We start from the raw sequence: 7,939 nt of genomic DNA, 5'->3' as shown, positions 1-7,939 counted from the left end.
ATATCACTAATTTCCAGAAGTAAAAACTTCATTAATATGAACATTTTATGAAGACTATTTATGAATCCAATGTGTTCTGATGATAAAAACTCCTAAAAAAAAGTCAATTTATAAACAAATCGTTCAAACGCAATGCATTGTGGTCTAAATTCCGTTTTTTGCAGAGACTTCTGGGGAAATTTCCAGGGCACTGATGTTTGAAACTAGAAAAAATGGCAGGCGACTTATATAGAGCACTAAATGGTGAGTATATTTGGACTGTAAGGTAATGCTCAGATGTCCTTTTTTTTTCTCCATCTGATTGAAATGCAGCAGCAGGACCTCGAAGATAAAAGAGCCTCATCTAAAGCAACGTGAAAGAACATGAACCAAAACATCAACAGACACGCTCAGGTCGTCCTGCATCACAGGTGTGTTTACTACAGCAGCACCACACCTCCAGATACTGGATGGGGAGCTGGGAGTGAGAACGTGTTGGTCCTGATCCAAAAACTGTTAAGATTTAATTATAGGATTTTGTGATAAATTTGAGGCTGTTTTGATTTTAAAAGGAACCATTTTAGTTTATCATCTAACCTCTAGGTGACTCGATGTGAACCTAAACAACAAAAGAAAAAACTTCATGTACTTCGTGTACTCTAATTAGATTAGAAATGGTTTATTTCAAGCAATCAAGAAGAAAAAAGTAAATTAATCTGCAATACAATCTACAATACATGTCAAACACAGGATCACTAAACATTAAGAGATTAGGGGGAAACAAACTCATATAATCCCACCCCGGCTCAACCATACCATTTTGTTTATGTGTGTTAATCATTATCCAGTTCGTAATTTAAGATCATATATTTATATCTTTTCCAACAAACATTCAGGATATTAAGTTCAATAAAACATGATTATTAAGTAGATATAACTCTATTGTTATTGCATATGCAGAGCTATTATTAAAATTGAGACAAAATATACAGATTATTGTTTCATTAGAAAAAAAAATACATTCTAATGAACCTTGTTTCATATAAATGAACCATCAAAACTTGTTTGAGGACGTCGACGTTTGGATGACGAGTGGCTTTTAAATGTCCTTTCTAAGAGGATTTCCGCTGTTTTTTTCCCGCCCATTTTTGGGTTTCATTTGTCTGAAGATCCAAAGACGGTCTCGTCTCCCTTCAATGAAGCTGTAGACTCTTTTTTGAGGCGTGTTCATCAGCAAGCGGCTCTTTCAGGGTCATCTTGGGTCACTTTTGTCTCCCTCCAGTTTGTCTCTGATAAAGGTGAGAAAATCAAACATTTTCTCCATTTACACCAGAGTCATTCTGCGCTGGAAGTTTGATCTAAAGGCTCCAAAGCTCAGCAGTCAGAGGAGCGTCTCTGGTTGTTGTAAACCACCTGAATGTGTGTGTGTGTACGTGTGCACGTGTGTGTAATGATGATGAGGCGGGAAGAGCCAGAGAGCGAGAAGCATCTTGATTAATCATGATTGACTCATTCAGAGCTCACTCGTCTTCTCCCCTTGCTCCTTCGCTTCAACTCCCCTTTTCTGGCTTGATTACGGAGACGTATCTCTCCTTCCCTCTCCTTCCCTCTCCTTCCCTCTCCTCCTCCTCCGTCTCCCTCCATCTGACACCCTCCCTCCCTCCCTCCACCTCCCACCTCAGCGCGCTGGTTTATTCACACGTCCCCCTGGAAAAGAGGCTGTCAATCTCCATCTGACGCATCTCCATCCTCCACGTCCCCTCCGCCCATCCATCTCTGTCTTCTCCCATTCATCTCCGTCACTCCGCTCTTCTTTTTTCCTGGGTTTCACTCATCCCTGCCTCCCTCTGACCCGTCCGTCCACACTCGTGTGCTTCAAAGGTTTCCTCTGTTTACCTTTGTTCCTCCTCGGTTTCTGGAATGAAGCGCCGTGTCACGTTCAGGCGTGACAGTCCGGACTGGAGCTGGAGGAGCAGTCGGTGCTGTGGAGCTACCCCCCCGGCGGGAAAACACAAACAGACACGTCGGTGTGTGGACACAGCAAAAAGAACACAAATTTAAGAAGAAAATCCCTAGATCACATGTGTTAAAGTCAAGGCCCGGGGGCCAGATCCGGCCCTCCAGTATTTCATTATTATTAATGTCTCGATGTTATCTTGCGCTCATTTCTAACTTGTATAATTTAAAAAAATATATATTTTTATGGAGAGTAAAATATTGAAAGTTATTTAAGGTTTAAATTGATTTATTCTGGAATAATATTCCTGCCTTATTATTATTCATAATTATAATAAAACGTTTTAAAAATGTACAGTTTTGGCATTTACTAAGATTATTTAGGCTATTTTGGAGTTTAGCTAGTATTTCAGCTGCATGCTAGCTGTTTTGGCTAATTTAAGCTTTTATTTTTAAGTTTTTTGGGGCTGTTTTGGAGTTAGCCTAGTATTTACATGCTAGCTGTTTTGGCTAATTTAAGCTTTTATTTTTAAGTTTTTTGGGGCTGTTTTAGTGTTAGCCCCGTATTTTAGACTATTTGAAGTTTAGCTATTTTTCCGCTACATGCTAGCTGTTTTGGCTAGTGTTTTTTTTTATTTTTTTTAAGACAAATTTGGCATTTAACTAATATTTTAACTGGCTATCAGCTTTAGGATTTTAAGCTATCAAATTCAGTTTACAGCATTCACACTAGGATTATCACCGGTAATACTATATATCTAGTTCATAATTATGTTAAAAAGTTATAAAAATGTAGTTTTAGAGTGTTCAATAAATGTTGATCCTGTTCGGCCTGCGACCTAAGGTGTGTTTTGGATTTTGGCCCCCTGTACGATTGAGTTTGACACTCCTGCTTTAGATAGTTGTGAAATGATCGTCTGTGCAGTAAGTCACTTTTACTTTACAATAAATCATATTAGAATAGAGAATAGAAAGGCTTTATTGTAACTGTACAGGTACAACATTTAGCAGTAACTTCCTTGTGCAAAAAGCTGCTAAAACAAGGTGTGTTTTTTTTTTTTTTTTTTTAATGCTATTTACAGTTTGTATTTAGGTCTGAGACAGCTCTGAGGGAAAAGCTTTCTCTTAAGGTTTATCCAGACTCAAAGTCCTCTAAATTTGGTCTGGTTTGAATTCCAAACCCTGCATTTGGTCTGTATTCAGACTGGTGTCTACCGGACATTTCTGTTTCAACTCCAACCCCAACCATGTGACTAAGGATCTCTTCAGTCATTGGTCAGGAATAACGGGGGGCGGGGCAAATCAATGAGATAAAGAAAAATGCACTTTGTGATCTTTGTTGGGATAATTCACCAGTTTTTAGCGTCTGTATTCAATTCCATTTTATTTATATATCCCAATATCACAACAGAGTTGTCTTAGCAAACTTCATACCAGTAATTGTCCAAAAACATAAAATCAGTTATAAAAAAGAAACAATAGCTGATTGCTAAACTAAACTAAGCTAAATTGGACATCCCTGTCCTCAGACCCCCCTCTGTAAGGAAATACTCCTAAAATAATAAATAAAAACAGATGGACAGACTGGTGATGTCCTGCTGATGGACTGTTAAAGAAGAATTAGCTTATCTAACTCTACAACTACAGGTTAGAATAGTGTAGCAGATGGAAGTGGAGAGTAGCTGGGGGAGCAAAATGAGCCAGAGGCGAGGTCCACGGCCAAGGACAGGAGCGCAGATGAGCCACCTGGAATCTGGAATCTCCCTCTCCCCCTGACGGGGAGTAGGTAACATGAATCGCACTGCACCAAAAGTGTATCAACGTCTGGTTCAACACTTTTTACTGCTACTTTAGTACGTGGAGGCATGCTCCGAGACGGTTACTAAGGAGACGATGGCTAAGAAGGTACGCTGATGAGTGTTTATGACGTATAGATTGTTGGGAAAACAGTGAGAAGCAATTTGGATCACATTAAAAGTTGTTTTAATGTGATCCAAATTCAACCGATCACATTTTATTGACTTGACGTGGTTCATCGTTGCTCCGCTGCTCTTTTTACATCCTGTAATGCAACGGCTTAAAATCTCATAAATGAACAAAAAAAGTGGTTACTGTTAAATTACGAGAATAAAGTTGTATATTTATGACTTCAAAGGTTAAATTTGACTTTAAATCTTGAAAAGAACTCATAACTATTATGCTATTTTTAGCCCAAATTTAAAAAATATTGTTTTCTAGAACATTGTTTTTAGCTTACAGCCTCTCAACATAACATTAGAGGTGCAACAAAAATGGCGATAAAAACATTATTTCAATCCAGCTGTACAGTTTGGATCCAGCTTCCAGCTCAGACGAGGAGAACAAAGACGATCATGGATCTATTGTCTGTAAGTGGATGAAGATTGGAGCTTGTGACTCCGCCCTGCGTATTTTCTTCGTCACAAATACGATCTTTTTCAAACTGTATTTGTTCCTCATTCACAACGATTTGAATAAAGAAATACTCAGAAATGCAAATTTCATCTTCATTTTTTCTCATCATTTTTATAAGAGTGGGTCTTTAAGGAAATCCTAATTTGCTTTTTTTTCTTTCTTTTCAAGCATTTAATCACATTTTGTGAAGGAATCATTAATTTAATGGATTAATTGTGATATACTATATGTGAACTGTATGTATAAGAGCTAAGGTCTATTTATTATTCAGAACAATTATAATATCACGATGATATCATCTTTTTTTGACTAAAATTCATAGATTTGATCTGTATTTCGATTTCTTTTTTTCCTCTATTTTCTAAGAAATTGAAATGAATCAGTCAAAACCTGGAACTGGATTGTTGCTGGAATCAGAATAAAACTGGGTTCCAGTTGTGGTTTTTTCCTGTGTAAGGAGAGAAATAGTTCTCTTTTTGTGGTCTTTATTCAATCGTCTTCCACAAACATCCACTTTCCCCGACCCTGCAGTCTGTTTTCCCGTCCCTGCTGTGCGTCTCCCCGCTCTGGTAATGCTGTTCGGCGTGGAAACACCCCCCCGCCCCTGTGTGGTTAGTGGGCTGTCACCCAGCTGCCTCTGATACTTCCTGCCTGTCACTTCCAATCCTGGTGGGTGTGTTTAAACAGGCTCGCGCGTCTCCTCAGCCTCCGCCGTTTAAGAGCATTATTTATGGGCCCGTCCGCGGGAAGAAGCCGTTTCTCTAAAGTCTGTCGGAGAGCGAACAGTAAAAGCGTTTGTGTTTCACTTCCAGCCGCACACAAACTCAAAGGCACGTTTACATGCGAGCAGCTGCAGTGTAGCTGTGCAAACACACACACACACGGGGCTGGCTCCCCAAAGCTGAAAGCCAAATTCATTTAGCCAGAGCCTTCTCTGTACTTTCCCCTCACTCAAGCCCCATTTGCAGACTGCAGCGCTGCGCCTCCTCTTTGGTTCTGGTGGCAGGAGGAGAGCTCTCCTTCTCTTCCCATTTCTCTCCCTCTGTCCTCGTTATTCTTTCCCTCCATTTCTACATGGTTTTCTCACAGTGTAACTGAGCGAACGCTCACAATCGTGAACGAACCTCTGAACGGGCGGCTAACTCAGTCGTACATTTGCCAAAATCCAAAACACACCTGAGGTCGCGGCTAAACAGGATAAACATTTATTGAACACTCTAAAACTACATTTTGAAAACTTTAAACTGTAACTTTTTAACATAATTATGAACTAGATATATAGGATTACACGCGATAATGCTAGTGTGAATGCTGTAAGCTGAATTTGGGAGCTGAAGATGCTGAAATTAATAGCTAAAAACACTGAAGCTGATCGTCAGCTAAAATATTAACTAAATGCCAAATTACCCTAAAAAAACGTTGGTGACAGGGATGTACATACATTTATTAAAAATTTGCTTTGTGGGATTTTAACCTCTCTTTCTCAATCTTGCTTGAGGTCATGATGAACTCTTTCAAGAGGGTTGGTTCCTAAGCTGAAGGCTGTGTGGAAGTTGATATAATACAGATACTTGAGGGGACTGATGCGACCTATTGTACTGAACTGGGACATTAACGATAGCAGAACCAGTTTGCCGCTGTTTCGACCCCCCCCCCCCCACTCCCTTAGAGCCACAAACATAAGTGTAACTATGGACCGCCCCAAATGTTGTAAAAAAGAAGATGTGGACCAAGAACTTCAGAGTGGAGACTGGTTTCAACATTCTCTGTCTGTTCTCCTTGAGCAAAGCAGCCAAAACAGCTAGCATGTGGCTGAAATATCAGCTAAACTCCAAAACAGTCCAAAAATCTTGCAGAAAGCTAATTTAGAAAAATTTTAAACCTTAACTTTTGAACATAATTATGAATAATAAAAATGCAGGAATATTATTCCAGAATAAATCAACTTGAACCTTAAATAACTTTAAATATTTTACTCTCCATAGAAATATATTCTGTCAAAATAATACAAGTTAGAAATAAGCACAAGATAACATCAGTCCATTAATAACAATAAAATAAAATGATCTGGAGGGCCGGATAGAACTACCCAGAGGGCCGGATCCGGCCCCCGGGCCTTGACTTTGACACATGTGCTCTAATCGGAGAGAGTTCATGGAACTGCGTTTCAGGCGTTATCCTCCATCTGCGGCTCCTCTGTGCTCCTTCTTCAGAACTCCTGGAGGTCAGTGCTGTCGAGCTCAGAGGAGTTGCAGGAGCCTCAAAAATCAACCAATTTATCGGGAACGCAAACAGAAAAAGTTCATTTCTTTTCACTTCCAGAAACAACTTGCTTGGCCTCCGTGCTCAAAATTTGCTGCAGGACATTTAATCTGACAAAAGCCAGACCTGAATGAAAGCTGGAAGTTTTTAAAGCTGAGCAGATGTACAATTCCACATTCCTTAACTTAATTCCTTCACTCTTTCCCGTCTGCTGCCCTGATCAAACCCGCATTAACAAATTCATTAAAAAAACGCTTCTTTAAGAAAAGGCAGCTTTTCTCTTGGTTTTATCTCCATAGCAACCATTTTATTTTTTGGTCTCCTGGGGGTGACGAACAGATCCATGTCATTTTGAGAAGAATTTACTAAAGTAATTTGGGGGATTTCCTTGGCAACAGAGTTTTTTGCTAACCACACCCACAATCCTCATGTGTTCACATTGTGTAGCGTATCATTTCATTCAGCTTCAGACAATGATTCACGTTTTAAATGTTTACATTATTCCAGTAAAAAGTGTGCGATCAACTATTGTTAGCTTACCACGCTAACACAGCTAATTCCAATATTTTTAGTAGTAGTTACTCAGTAATGCTGGGGGAGTTTGTAAGCGACAGATTGAAATCTCTAGGAGTTTAAATTAGTAGCTGTTTTTTTTTTTTCCCAGTTCAAGAGGTCAAAGGTCAGCTAAACTCTGTTGTGGTTGTAGACTTAAGATGGCGGCTTGTGTGTGAAATTTTGTGAAGATCAAATCAAAGTTTTATTTTTTCATCATTTCCTCAAATTGTGCAAAAATGTGAAAATTGTCATGTGACACAAAATGGCCGCCAAATCCCATAATAACTTCAAACCTTTATTTGCATATTTCTGTTGCAAATGTTTTCTTTGACCCCATTAGTTTTGTTTTTTAATGGTTTCTCCCGCTCTGATGATTGATAAATTATTATTATAATTCCCACAATTCATGGTCACCGAGTTCTAGTCCAGATTTTGGTGAGTTTTTGAGTCTGTGGCAAGGAGGAAATGTTCGCTCAAATGCGCAGAAATCAAAAATAATTTGTTGAAAAATTTTCTGGTTCTTCAGTCCAGGGCCGATGTGGAACCGAATCATCAAAGCGCTGCAAGAATTGACAACAATAGAAATGTTCTTTTTGCACATTTTGAGGCTTTGGTGAAATTTCAAGGTAGAAGACCTTCTTCCAGGAACTTTTGGTGAAAGTTACTTCCTCTCCTTATTACTGCTTAACTCTTTCTTATCTCTTATCAGCCAATCACAATCAGTTTTCACCTTTAACCTCTTTATACCTGAAAC

At 39.0% G+C, this 7,939-nt stretch overlaps 1 protein-coding gene across 1 annotated transcript in view; it reads left to right on the top strand.

The window, feature by feature from the left end:
• Nucleotides 1-310: 310 nt before the first annotated feature.
• The window catches only part of tle2b (TLE family member 2, transcriptional corepressor b), a 154,269-nt gene continuing 146,640 nt past the window's right edge, over nt 311-7,939 (top strand). The window contains exon 1 of the mRNA XM_024278858.2: nt 311-410. The gene's annotated coding sequence lies outside the window, so the exon portion shown is untranslated. The remainder of the gene's footprint in view (nt 411-7,939) is intronic.

This window comes from Oryzias melastigma, linkage group LG4, assembly GCF_002922805.2.
Source record: "Oryzias melastigma strain HK-1 linkage group LG4, ASM292280v2, whole genome shotgun sequence".
Taxonomy (NCBI): Eukaryota; Metazoa; Chordata; class Actinopteri; order Beloniformes; family Adrianichthyidae; genus Oryzias; species Oryzias melastigma.
The sequence above is the reverse complement of the archived record's forward strand: the minus strand, read 5'-3'. Positions and strand labels throughout refer to the sequence as shown.